Here is a 14,191-nt window from a genome sequence, read left to right as displayed (position 1 = left end):
CTTTAAGAAGGGCCATCTGTGTACCCACTCCCTCCCCCAGGGAGTGGGGCAGAAGTTCTGGAACACAACCTCCTCACAGACCTGTTGGGAGGGGAATTGCCCAGCTGGAGGGGCACCCAGAGGTGGGGCTGGCCTGCTGGGTAACCTCGGCAACCTGAACCCAGGTTAGGACCCAGCGACCATCTCCTCTGTTTACATGGCAGGAGACTGAGGCTTAGTGAGGTCACGGAAGCTGCTCAGGAGAAAGCAGAGCCCAGACTCCAGGCTGTACTTTCCTGATCCTTCTCTGAGCTCCAGCTGTGGCCTGGGGGAGCCTCCCTTCCCACCTCCTCTGCAGTCTGCACTCAGCTGTTCTCTCCTCTCCTCCTGGAAGTAAGCATCGTCTCCTCCACAACTGGATGCCCGGAGGTCAGGGCTGGGTCTTTATTATTTCTCAGGACCAAGGCTCATGCCCCGAACCCCCGGCTCCCCTCCTCCCACCCCATTGGCTCTGCCCTCTGCCTGTGCCATCTTGGAAGTATAAACCTTTTGGACCCGAGAACCACAAGTCAGCCCAGGGGGGACACATATGAGAAGCAAGGTCAGTGGTCAAAGGAATTAACAGAGGACTCAGTCCTGCACTCATGTCCCTTCTGTCCACTTCTCTCCAGTCTCCCTCCTTGACCAGTCACCTAAAACAACCCCACAAACAACTCGACCTCCTTCCCCAGCCCTGGGTGAACCACTGATGCCTGGCCCTCGGGGTTTAGCAAAGGTGGTGATGAACTATATCCCAAACCCAGGCACAGCACTGGACACGGAGTCACCCTGCCATTCACAAGTGAATTAACAAGAAGGAACAAGGGAGGGACACTTCCCATGGCTGCTTAAATATAGGGCAGGGCCTGCTGTCCACCTTGGCCTCCAAGCCCAAGAATCACTCAAAGAGAAGGGCGTCCTCCACTGCCAACTACTCAAGAGTACCAGGTTGAGCAATCTCCTAGAGAGAGGCATATCTGGGCAGTTGGCCTGGGACACACCCAGGGGAGGACAGTGACAGAAGGGTCCCCTGCACGTGTAGTTCTCCAATATCAGTGTGCATTCTGTTCACTCTGAGATGCCTGCTGTAGCCTCCTGATTCAGTGCCCCGTGTACCCTTCGCTGCTATACCATGTGCAGAATCAATTTCCCACTAGCCTTGACCCAAAGCTCAGGAAATTAAACCAGTTGCAAAAAATCAACCATATGATGGATTCCATGGCCACGCAGAGACACCTGGTGGGGTGACAGCTCTGAGCATCTGAACCTCCACCTCTGATCCTCCCCTATATGGGGATATTCCCGGTCTCGGTACTGGTATTGAAAGGGCCCTATCGTCTTTGGATGCAATGGTTTTCTAGTTTTATTATAGTGGGAGGCCCCTTTCTTCAAAGGAAGTCCTACCCAGAAGCCGGCCTGTAACTCAGATCAGCCCGGGGCTGGGGTGCGCAGCCCCAGGACCTGCCTATGGGGCTGCTCCTCCTGCACAAGCTCCCAGGAGCACAAGGTGAAAGACACACATCTACTCATCACTGAGTCACTCACTCACTCACTGACACAGCCTCTCGGAGCACCTACCAGGTTCCAGATGCGATGAGCCAGCAGTAACAAGACCCAGGCGGGGCCACTCCTCAGCGAAGCTCTCCGTGTGGTCAGATGCTGGCGAGAGAGGGTCAGACGGTGCGAAGTGCTAGGAAGGAAACAGACCAGGGCGATGTGACTGAGGCCAGGAGGCAGCTGCTTTAGAAAAAGGGTCATTTCCTCTCTGAGGATGTGAAATGTGAGTTGAGATCAGAATTGTAACCTGGAAAGATGCCGATCTCAACCAAAGACGAGGGAACAGCCCAGAGAGGTGAAGGGACTTTCCCCCGGTCACACAGCAGATAGGAAGCCGAGCTGGACTGAACCCGGTTTTCCTCTCAATGTTTCCTAAGCAGCTACTATGGGCCAAGAAGCCTTGGTGACAGGTGACATCCAGGGGCCACAAAGCACAACCACACCCTGGTGTCTGGGGCTGTCAGGACTCTAGACACCCTCCCAGGGTTCCTCGGCAGGTCCAGAGTGAGGCAGGAGCCCCCGTGACCAGAGGAGAGAACCTTGAGGCTGGTAAACTGACTCATTGGAAAAGACCCTGATGCTGGGAAAGATTGAAGGTGGGAGGCGAAGTGGACGACAGAGGATGAGATGGTTAGAGGGCATCACTGACTCAATGGACATGAGTTTGAGTAAACTCCGGGAGTTGGCGATGGACAGGGAGGCCTGACGTGCTGCTGTCCATGAGGTCACAAAGAGTCGGACATGACTGAGCGACTGAACTGAAATGAGGCTGATGACTTGGGACAGAGAGCTCCCTCCTCTGCTGTCTCCCTGGCCTGAGCTGTGCAAGGTGCCCTGGCCGCGCCCAGGGGTCACACAAGGAGAAAAGCCAGCTGGTGGGTGTGAAGGTCCCGGCCTGCCTGGAGAAGGCTCTCTGCACAGCCCAGCTATGAGGTGAGGACCCATCGAGCCAGCTGTCCTTATGTGCTGCTGAGGCATCCACATCTAAGGGCCTGCCCCAGGCAGGCCTGCACAAACCTCACACTACAGGAGATCAAGGCTGGCGCTGGGCACACACTGTCGTCTCTGGAACACGCAGGGAAGCAGTGAGAAGATAGCTCCTTCCACTGCCTGCAGAGCGGGCCCCTGAAAGTGTTAATCGCTCAGTCATGTCCGACGCTTTGAGACCCCATGGACCGTAGCCCTCCAGGCTCCTCTGTCCATGGGATTCTCCAGGCAAGAATACTGGAGTAGGTTGCCATTCCCCTCTCCAGGGGATCTTCCTGACCTGGCTCAAACCCGGCTCTCCTGCAGGCACTCCCCAAATCCTCGACTGGAACTGCGGCCCGGCCCTTGGCCTGTGCCCTCAGAGCCTGCCTGCTGTCAAAGCACTCTCCCAGGACTCAGCTCACTTAAGCAGCCAGCCACCTCGGCAGGTGGGCAGGACAGCAGTCATTAGACCCAAAGCAACGGAGTCCCAGGATGACAAGAGCAGGGGACATGTCACTGGTTCAAACTCAGGTCTCTAAGGCCACCTCTAATGCAGCTGCCCACAGCCCTGGTCTCTCCCTACAGGTCCACCTACCCGAGGGGTGTCCCCAAGAGTCCAGGAGCTAGAGGGCACTTGGGGTTTTTCCAGAAGCTCTTTCCTCTCCAACTCTTTGCAATCCCATGGACTGTAGCCTGCCTCTGTTCATGGGATCCTCTAGGCAACAATACTGGAGTGGGTAGCTATTCCCTTCTCCAGGGGATCTTCCCTACCCGGGGATTGAACCTGTGTCTCTTGCACTGGCAGGCAGATTCTTTACCACTGAGCTACCAGGGAAGTCTTAACCTCTCCACCCTGCCCCACAGTGTGTGCCCACACGCAGAGACCACCAGCACTCACCCCTCAGCCTCGGCACCTGAGACCCAGCTCGAGATGCCTTCCTGAGCCCCTTTCATGTTCTCCAGCCAAGTCACGTGTATGGACACAGAGTTGGTGAAAACAACACACCCAGAACCTTCCACACCTCCTGCCCTTCCACACAAGCCAGCCAGCTGCACGCACAGGAAGGGGCAGGACACGCGGGTGACAGGCCCTGCAGGGCCGAGTACCCCAAATACACAGATGTGCCCGCAGACTTGTGGACTACCCTGCCCAGCAGACAGACAACTCCTGCGCGGAGAACAGTCCAGTGCCCGGAGGAGACACGCTAGTGGCCCGTATCGGGTGAATTTTGCCCGGTGTACAGAGCCAAGGACCCTTCCATGCTAGCTGGGATGGCCCTTGACCTGTCACCTCAAGTCGCAAAAAAGAGCCACCAGGCGTCAGGGTGGACAAAGGGAGTGACGTCTGGAGGAGGGGCAGCGTGCACTGAGGTTCCTTCCAAGACACAAAGTGCAGACGGGCGGTCTCGAGAGGACAACTGGGGGCACCAGCTAGGGACAGGGCAGCCAGCACTGTGTGCCCGCCCCATCCTGCCCCTCCTCTCCAGAATGGGCCGCCGTGCTGGGCCCCGGGCACCCCCCACTCCAGCCCCCTCCCTTGGAGTCCCAAGCAGCCGCCGGGCCCCCTCCCGCGCCCCCGCCGCACTCACCGGCTGCGGGCTCCGCAGGGAGGGCCGCTGGGGCCGGACAGACTGGGGGCTGCAGGGCTGGCGGGTCAGCACCGCAGCCGCGCTCAGCCCCGAGATCGAGATCGGCACTTCCTGCGGCCGCGCCCCGCCTCCCCGAGCGCCCACCCCCGGCCCCTCCAATGCCCGGGCTCCTTCTCCCGCCGCCCCGCCGGCTGCCGGTCTTTGTTTGGGGTTGGTCTTTCTCGCATTCGGAGAGCGGGGGCGAATCCAGTGGGAATCAGGGCCGCTGGGCGGTGGCCCTGGGGTCCCTGCGAGGAGCCGGGATGGACGGATGGATGGATAGATGTCGGGCGGCCTGCAAGTCCCCACTTGGGCCTCCGCCAGGGTTCGCTGCCCACCCCCCCCACCCCCCGCCGGGTCGGCCCCTAGTGGGGCGGGAAACCGGCAGGGTCCTGGGAGAAGTTGGCCGCGGTGGGGGGGTTGGTGCCCAGGGACTCCAAGAACCAGCCCTTCTTATCACAAAGAGCCTCCCTTCCCTCCTCCCCACCCCCCAGGGCCCCCCACACAAGGACGACCCCCTCACTGCCCTAGCCCTCCGAGAGTCGCGTGCTGTCAGTTTCCCATTTTCTGGACCCTGGGGGAGCCAAGATCTCCTCCTGGACTGGAGGAAAAGGAGGAGAAGCAGCAGAGACCGAAGCCCCCCCACCCCCCGCCCCCCGCCCCCAACCTTGTCCTGGCCTGGCCTCTGGCAGGGGCAGAGCTGCCTAAACTGGATCTAACCGGCAGGGCGGGACAGTTACTGCCATTTCCCCAAGTAGCAAAGGCCAGAACTTATCCAGCCCGTGGTCTCTTAAGACTTCACCACAAACAGCCTGGTTACCCATTTGCTAGACTGCTGGGTCAGGGAAGACAGAGGCAGGGGAGAGCTGACAGGCCTTCTAGGACTGTGAAAGGTGGACAGAGGGGAGGTGGGGTGGAGGGTCTCGGAAGGAGATGATGGCCGTGGTCCCCATGGAGGAAGACCTGAAATGGGGGGTGGGAGGTGACAGGGGAAGATGCTATGGACGGCTCTCTAGAGCTATGGGGGGGATGGGGGGGAAGGGGGTGTGCAGCTAAAGGAGGAGGGGGGCGAGTCTCAGAAAGGAGGCCACCGTGGTGCTGGGGGTGAGGGAGCCAACCCGAGGTCTGGAGGGCCGTGAAGCTGACATGCAGGAAGAGTGTAGACAGGGCAGAGAGGGCCTGGCTGAAGACAGACCCCAGTCTAAGCGGGAAAGGAGTGGGTGAATGAAACTGTTCTGGTTGGTGGGGGTCTGCACGGTGCCAGGGGCCACATCACTGGAGCAGGGGGTGTGGGGGGGCGGGTCCTGCAGGGCCCCAGCTCCAGAGATGCTGAAGAGGAAACGGCGTTAGACTTGGTGATGAGTACATCTTTGGGGGCTTCTGAGAGAGTCTCTTTGCTGGAGGTGGGGGGGAAGATGAACCACGATCCCCTACCTTTCAGTTCAGTTCAGTTCAGTTACTCAGTGGTGTCCGACTCTTCACGACCCCGTGGACCACAGCACGCCAGGCCTCCCTGTCCATCACCAACTCCTGGAGTTTACTCAAACTCATCTCCATTGAGTTGGTGATGCCATCTAACCATCTCACCCTCTGTCGTCCCCTTCTCCTCCTGCCTTCAATCCCTTTAGGGGCATCTAGACCCACTCGGGTGACCTGCTTCTGCTCCGGAGGCCTCTGAGGACATCCGGGCTCCAGGGCTTCCTGAGGGCTTGGCTTCTGGGGAAATGGCATCCAGTTCAAGTTCACTGTCTGCCTGGTCTCGTTCCACTTTCCAGCACTGTCCCTGGCAACATTAACATCGAGAGTGGTGAACCCATGGAAATGTGATATGTAATTTTAAATTTCCCAGTAGCCGCATTAAAAAAAATTTTTTTTTTTAAAGTAAAAAAAAGAAACAGGTGAAATGACTTTTCATAATACATCTTATTTGACACAGTATAGCTAGAATGTGATGGCTTCAGGACACATCAATATAAAAAGTTATTAAAGAGATATTTTACATTTTCTTTCCACTAAGTTTTCCAGCACTGGTGTGCATTGTACACTCACAGCACCTCTGAATTCAGATGCTCCCTTTTCATTGGAGATGTCTGCTCTGCATTTAGATTTCATAAAATTTAAGATTGAGAAAGTAGATTTATAAACCTAAGTGGCTCTACACATACTTATGCTTTCCAAAACCCAAATTGAATGACCAATTTTTCATTTTTACTGATTTATTTTTTGGTCACACTGTGTGACATACAGGATGTTAGTTCCCATACCAGGGATCGAACCTGCATCCCTACAGAGGAACTGCAGTCTTAACCACTGGACTGCCAGGGACGTCCCTCAAATGGTCAGTTTTTAAATTTATTTAGGTTAATTAAATTAATTGAAATAAAACATTTAGTGCTTTAGTTGCACTTAACACATTTCAAGTGTTCAGTAACCACACATGGCCTGTGTTCCCATATGAAACTCTTGGTTATGAAACCCTAAACTTTGGTCTTTGCTTTGTCCTCACCTTCTTTCTATGAAAGAATGGACCCTCGGGCCCCTCCAGGTGCTGCTTCACCAACAAGAGCCTGATCCGTTCCATTCTGTTTCACAGGACATGCTTGGAGAAGAGAGCGGAGTCACTGAGGATCCAGCCCCTGTGGGGAAGGGAAGTGGGGGGTCGGCTTGGACCACCTTGGTTAGGAGAGGTGAGTGAGATGTGAGCTCGATGTATTCCATTCCCATCCTCCTCCCGTGTTCATGTGAAGAAGGCCATGGTTTCCTGGTCAAGCTGGCTCCTCCAAAGGCTTTCTTTATGCAGGCCAGTACCCCCCTGTCGTAGCCCCCTACACTGGCCCCCCGAACTCTGAACACTGAGTCACAGATGCTTGGGCTTGGCTACTGGCTCCCTGCCTTGGCTCCTGCATTTGAAAAATGGGAAGAGTAGTCCTTTATTTGGACTCCCCTGGTGGCTCAGTGGTAAAGAGTCCGCCTGCAGTGCAAGAGACATGGGTTCAATCCCTGAGTTGGGAAGATCCCCTGGAGAAGGGAATGGCTACCCACTCCAGTACTTTTGCCTGGGAAATCCCACGGACAGAAGAGCTTGGTGGGCTACAGTCCACGAGGATGCAGAGAGTCAGAAATGACTGAGCGACTGATGAGACAATCACAACAAAGTCCTTCATTTGGGGGAAAAAAACAGTAGGGGCTGGTGAAACCCCCAACAGGAAGCTACAGTGAAGGAGGAGATTTAGTACCAGATTGGAGACATGTGCTCCTTATCCTGGGCTTCCCCAGTGGCATTAGTGGTAAAGAATCCACCTGCCAATGCAGGAGACACAAGAGACGTGGGTTTCATCCCTGGGTTGGGAAGATCCTCTGGAGGAGGGCATGACAACCCACTCTAGTATTCTTGCCTGACGAATCCCATGGACAGAGGAGCCTGGCGGGCTACAGTCCATAGGATTGCAAAGAGTTGGACACAACTGAAGCACCTTAGCTTGCACCTACCTCTTCCAGGCTTGCCATGCATTCTCTGCCCCTGGCTGGAAACTGGCAGCTTCTGCTTCCAGTCTGCACTTGGCACTGTTTGCTGCCTTACGTCTGAGCGAGACCCATCATGGGGTGCTGAAGGGTAGGAGTCGTTGAGACTCCTTTAGAGATGTAATAATAATGTAATAATAATGCCATTTAGACATCTTTCCTTAGATCTAAAATGACCATCACCTATTGCTTGGAGGTACAGAGTAGATCTTGTGGGGTCCCCTTCATGCCAGCATGGGGCTTGATAGCCTTGTTTCCTGGCAATGGTATCTATGTCCACTCCTAGAGATGGAGTCATAGAAAATACCTTATTATTTGGGTGCATGGTTACACACACACACACATACACTAAAAAGCATGATCTGATGTTATTGGCATCCCCACCTCCAGGACATTTGGTGTATCAGCCTAGTGTTCAGGTTGGACCCTGAACCGTCACAGGTCATGAAATGTAAAACTTGGCTTTCTCCATCCTCCAGGACAAGCTTTTCTTCCCAAACAATTTGCAGTCAGCACCCAGAAGGGTTGCAAGGAAATGAAGTTTCCCTTGACAACCTCTCCTCCTGCTCCCTGACATGCCTACTTGTTAAACCGCAGTCCTGATGTGGTCCCTATAAGAACTCTTTGTATAGACTCTGCAAGCCCTTTTCAGGAAAAATAGCCATGTTCCTGCATGTGGACTCAACCAGGTAGAAAGCACTCTCCTCATGTGTACAGCCTTTAGCTTGTGTGACTGCCTGGCCTATCACCTTTATTTAAAATCAGGAGAAACTCTTCTTAAGACTCTTTCTACCCCCAGGGTGCGGGAACTGGTCTTGATTTCTTCACGTGACAAATAGCATTAAGTAGCCTCTGGTGAGCCTCTTCCAAAGGGACAGGGGAATGACAAGATATTAAATATTGATCAGCTTGACTCCAGCCTTCGTTTAACTGTGAGCTTAATGACCAAGCTACTCTTTTTTGCAACAACTCCTGGTGCTTAATAGGAGGTGGTAACAAAATGACTGTGGCACCAAACCTCACGATCTCAGGGATAATTCCCAGGACAGAGATGTTCCACTAGGAGTAGGAGTTTTTCAACGGTTGCAAGGCACACTTCCAATGACACCAAGAACATTAATTGCACTAATGAGTACTTGAAATAATTATTGATTTTCATTAACAGTGTCAGAAGCATTGCTTCGACTGCTTGCCATGTTCTTGGCATTCCTCACGAAGGGCTTTACAGCCTGCTTCTTTTCCAGAAGAATATTATTTAAGGCAAAACACAGAAAAACGTGTCTAGGGTTCAGAAAACATAAGGACTGACAGCTGAGCAAATAATACCAGTGACATGCAAAGTGACATAGACTATTTGCAGCTGGATGTTTTTAGTATGCATAGTACATGATGCTAACCCTCTCTCCTTATTTAGAAGTTCTTCAGGGCTTGCTTTTATAACGGGGACACAGGATGTCCCAGCATCAAAGGCTATATGCCAGGGAGGAGGAGAAACCTCTGGATAAACATGACAAATATTCCCGGAGCATTTATGTCATTTACAATTAATCTTTTGGGAAAAGATTTTTTAATATTTTTAAAATTATAACATCTGTGTATGCTCATTATAAAAATTCAATTAATATAAGATACTAGAGAAAGCAAAATCACCTGAAATCTTAGCCATCAGAGGAAATCACTGGATTATTTGGGTCAATACCCTTTCCCTAGTGTGTGTTTGTGTGCATGTACATGTGTGTACACTTGTGTGTGAGATTGTAACCTGATTTATTTCTCTCTCTTCTTCTTTTTAAAAAATATTTATTATGTATGTGGCTGCGCCAGGTCTTAGTTGCAGCCTGTGAGATCTAGTTTCCTGACCAGGGATCAAACCTGGGCGCCCTGTATTGGGAGCATAGAGTCTTAGCCACTGGACCACCAGGGAAATCCTTATTTCTTTTTAAAATATATTCTAGTCACTGTTTTATGTCAATGAATTAAGAATATATTCCATCACCTTTGATGTAATATATGAATACACCACCATTTATTTAACCATTCTTCTACTGGTGAATATTTAGAATGTTTTTAATTAAAAATTTCACAATGTGGTTGTGAAACATTTTTTCACATATATTCACACATATTTCACAATTATTTCTTCATAATAGGTTTCTAGAAATGGAATTGAAAAAAATACCAGTTTTCATGGATATATGTGTATTGAATGTGGGGCTTTCCAGGTATCGCTAGTGGTAAAGAATCCGCTGGCCAGTGCAGGAGATGCAAGAGATGGGCTCCATCCTTGGGTGGGGAAGAGCCCCTGGAGTAGGAAGTAGCAACCCGCTCCAGTATTTTTGCCTGGGAAATCCCATGGACAGAGGAACCTGGCGGGCTACAGTCCATGGGGTTGCAAAGAGCTGGACACGACTGAGTGCCTGAGCACACATGTACTGAATGTATATGTAATATATATAATATAATCCATGGAAAAAGTTAGGAGAGAATCTTTAAACTTAATATAGTCACTACTTCCTGAGAGGGGACTGGAATTGGGGATGTAATCAAAGAGGAATTTGACCAAATCCATGTTTTTGTTTCTCACAGGAAAAAAAAAATCTGTGTAACTTAACATTACTAAAAATTAAAAGCGACAGCAACAAACAGGGCAAGATAAAGTAGTTGTCAGCTGAAAATCACACATCGTTGGAAATAAAACTGTTCATTTTCTTCTACTGAAAAAAAATTAAAGGTTTAAAAAAGAATAGAAATGGGATATATAAATTATAAACTGTTAAAAGAGAGAAGGGAAACACAGCAACTGAAACATGATTAATCCAACAAAAGTAAGAAATGAAAAATGGAAAAGACCATTTATACTTACTATAAAATATTGGCTATGTTCCCCATGTTGTACAGTATATCCTTGTAGCTTATTTTCTACATAATAGTTTGTGCCTCTTAACCCTCTACCCCTCTATTGCCCCTTCCCTTACTCCTCCCCACTGGTAACCACTAGTTTGTTTTCTATATCTCTGAGTCTGCCTTTTTTGTGTTATATTCACTAGTTTGTTGTATTTTTTAAATTCCACATATCAATAACATTGTACAGTATTTGTCTTTTTCCTTCTGATTTATTTCACTTAGCATAACACCCTCCAAGTCCATCCATGATGCTGACTAGAAGACAAAATTTCATTCTTTTTTATATTCTTTTTTTATGTCTGAATAGTATTCCATTATAAAGAAGACTTGATCCTAAGTGCCAAAATGGGGTTGGGGACTGCTGACTTAGTATGATCATCTCCAGGACCATGCAGTTTTCTGAAAATGGCATTAATCTTGTACTTTTAATTAACTCATGCCCATTGGAAAATACATTAATCCCTTGATTATCTGGCCCAGCACAGAAAAAAGAATCATGGATGACACAAAGAGACTTGCCCTTCATTTAATGCTCTGTGGTGCTGTCTTGAATTCTCAGTAATTTTCTAACAAGAGGCCCCCGTTTTCATTTTGCATCACTGATCCTGAACATGGGCTTCTGTTCGGCAGAGCTGGACCCTGGGTGTCTCTGCAAGCTACTCATTTCCCACTCAAGTTAAAGATGCAGGCTTGTGGAATCTCGCTGATCCCAAAGAAAGCGCCATCGTTTGTGTCTTCAGACTAATCTTACCTTTTCTGCAGGGTTTGGGGGAGCATTGAATTGAGGGGAAATAAAAGGGACAGAGCCACGTTGTTAATTTTCTTTCATGAGCTGCTACCGCTCCCCCTCCTGCCCCCTCCTTTGCTCATCCCCTCCCCACATTCAGCCACATCACAGCCTACAGTCAGGATGTACACAAAGCTTGCTTTTTCCTTGCACATCTGCACAAGGCTCTCCCCATCCTGTCTGCTCAGGAAGCTCCTACTCGGTCTTCAAGGTTGTTTGCATTCTCACCTCCTCCAGGAAGCCCTCCTTGACCTCTCCAGGTAGAACTGCGTGTCTTGTCCTCTTGATCTGAGGTCTCCAGTAAGAAATCAGAATTCTTTTCTTTACACCTCTTTCCTGGTAGACTGGAGGTTTCCAACCTTTGTGTATGTGTGTGTTTCCTCACTGGTGTGTGTGTGGCACCTTGTGGCATTAAAATACTAAAAACACATTAAACAAGTCGAGAATAATTATAGCACAGTCACTGCTGCAGTGTAACTGGGTCCCACAATGACTATAAAAGCTCCCACTCTATCTATCACTTGGTCCCCTTTAATACCGGTTTGCTGCTCTGAATATGAGCTCTTGTATATTTTAAACATTATGGTTTCTTATGTTCCAATAAACACCATGCTGGCTTGAGTTTGCAGCTCTTACCTTCTCAAAGCTGGCTTACTCCTCTCTCCACTGTCACAGGACTTTTTGGGTCTGTGTTCCATTTGAAAGACGTCATTAACAAGCAAATTCCACGGGAGCAGAAACATCTGCTAGACACTGACTGTAAGTTGTCAGCCCATCATGACCTTCCAGCTCAGAGGCAAGATTGCTTGCTGCATCAGGGTGCTCAGATGAAGGGACAGAGGGGGACCAGTGGCCGGCCCCATCTGTCCACCAGACTACATTGGCCCAGAGGGGGTCCCTTTTCCTAGTTTGTGTAAAAGCTGTCATTTGGACTAATGGGTGCTCTAGCTCAGGACCCCCCGGGGTGCTACAGTCGGTCAGCTGGAAATTGCTGGAGAGTGAGGACTGGGTTCCATTCATCTTTATTTTTCTAGCTCTGAGCACAGCCGGACGATAATAGACCTTGATACCTGTGGGATAAATTATGAAACCAGCCAGAGGCTCTGCTGACAGCATAGATTATGATTTGGGCCCAATCTAAAATGTGGCTAATGTAAATTTCCCAGATCCGGTCTGCTGGGGGCAGTGGCTCTTAAGCCTGTTGGATACACTCAGGTGATACGGTAAGTTTCAGCAGCACAGCCCTGGGCAGACTTTGCAAAGACATCTTTGGGGAGTCTATGCTTGGGGTCTGGCCCTGCCCGAGGCTGGGGGGCCCAGCAAGGCTCTTCTATGATGCTCTCTGCTGCACTGCTCCCTGGCTGGCCTGGGAGTCTGTCTGCCAGCCTGCTGTGGGGCCGCCAAGGCTGTCTGTGTGGCAGAGTCAATCCTAGGGGCTCATGTGAGGACTCCAGGGGCTGTGTGCTTGCTCCCGCACACCTGGTGGACTAGTGGCCAGGACTCCTGGTTTTCATCCAGGCTACCCAGGTCCAATTCCTGGACAAGAAACTAAGCTCTCTCTTCAAGACTGCTCTCATTGCTGTCTTTCCGAGAACACTTTGATGTGCGATGCTGGTTCTGAGGATTATCTGCTTGCTTCAGGGTCCCACGGCTTGGAGGGCCTGGGGTGGGCAGGGAGGATAATGGGGTAAGAGAGTGAATTCCTGGGCAAATATTTGCTTGAAGAGAGAGAGGAGAATGAGGTGGGGGAACCATGAAAAAGTGTCTTAGCCATGGTGGCCCTTGGTCATCATAAAGGCATCAGAGATATGTTCTCTGATCCTCACAACCTAAAGGAGCCTCCCCCACCCCAATCTCTTCTCTGTCCTTTTCTTTTCTAGCCCTTATTACAAGTTATGACGGTCTATGTATTTGTGTGTTTTTCCTTGTTTAGTGTCTGTGCAGATCCTTAGATGCCAAGGTCCATGAAAGCAGGGGACATACAGGTTGTTTGTTTTCTCCAAGACCCAGCAGTGTCCGGCTACGTGCAACAGACTCTCAACACATGTTTGATGAGAAAATGAACCAGGATTTATGTTTGCTTTAAATATTCATGAGTCAGGTTTGGACAGTAATATGAACTGAAATGCCATTGCCCGTGGAAGAGCTGCAGCTTGTCTCTGTGAGTACTCGTCGTCCTGTGCGTGCTGATTTTATTAAGATTTTTTTTGATGTGGATCAGTTTTAAAGTCTTTATTGAATTTGTTACAACATTGCTTCCTTTTTTATGTTTTGAATTTTTGGCCTGGAGGCCAAATGTGAAATCTTATGTGAAATCTTAGCTCCCTGACCAGGGATGGAGCCTGCACCCACTGCATTGGAAGGCAGAATTTCAACCACTGGATCACCAGGGAAGTCCCTGGTGCATGGTTTAAATCAATTACAATTATAAATCCATTTTGGGGGGATCATCCATGATTCTTTTTTTAAGTGATGGGCCAGATAACCAAGGGATTCATGTATTTTCCAGTGGATGTGAATTCATTAAAGGTACAAGATTTTAGATTTTATGGTTCCTCCTGTTCACATCATTGTATAGTTAAGGATCCTGTCCTAGACACAGTGATTTGTAGTGTGTCTCACTTTCATGTAGAAAACTGGTGCTAAAGGGGTTTTCATTTTGCTCCTTTGACATGACTATGTCAGGCTGGTAAGAATCTTAAAATCACAAAGGACTGAAGCGATCAGAATGCTGTCCATATGTAGATTAAGTGATGGGCATCCTGGAGTTGGGCAGTGCACAACCCGCACAGCTGTGCAGTGCAGC

At 50.1% G+C, this 14,191-nt stretch overlaps 1 protein-coding gene across 2 annotated transcripts in view; it reads right to left on the bottom strand.

The window, feature by feature from the left end:
• TSPAN11 (tetraspanin 11) overlaps nucleotides 1–4,218 on the bottom strand; it is a 64,010-nt gene extending 59,792 nt beyond the window's left edge. For both annotated transcript variants that reach the window (XR_014083077.1, XM_081593900.1), the window contains exons 1-2: nucleotides 4,134–4,218; nucleotides 1,597–1,708 (exon numbers count right to left, since the gene is read on the bottom strand). The gene's annotated coding sequence lies outside the window, so the exon portion shown is untranslated. The remainder of the gene's footprint in view (nucleotides 1–1,596; nucleotides 1,709–4,133) is intronic.
• Between the last annotated feature and the right edge of the window lie 9,973 nt (nucleotides 4,219–14,191).

The sequence above is a fragment of the Giraffa tippelskirchi genome, chromosome 4 (genome assembly GCF_054371585.1).
Source record: "Giraffa tippelskirchi isolate mGirTip1 chromosome 4, T2T-mGirTip1v1.2.pri, whole genome shotgun sequence".
NCBI lineage: Eukaryota > Metazoa > Chordata > Mammalia > Artiodactyla > Giraffidae > Giraffa > Giraffa tippelskirchi.
Note: the sequence above shows the minus strand (reverse complement) of the source record. Positions and strands in the feature narration are given on the sequence as shown.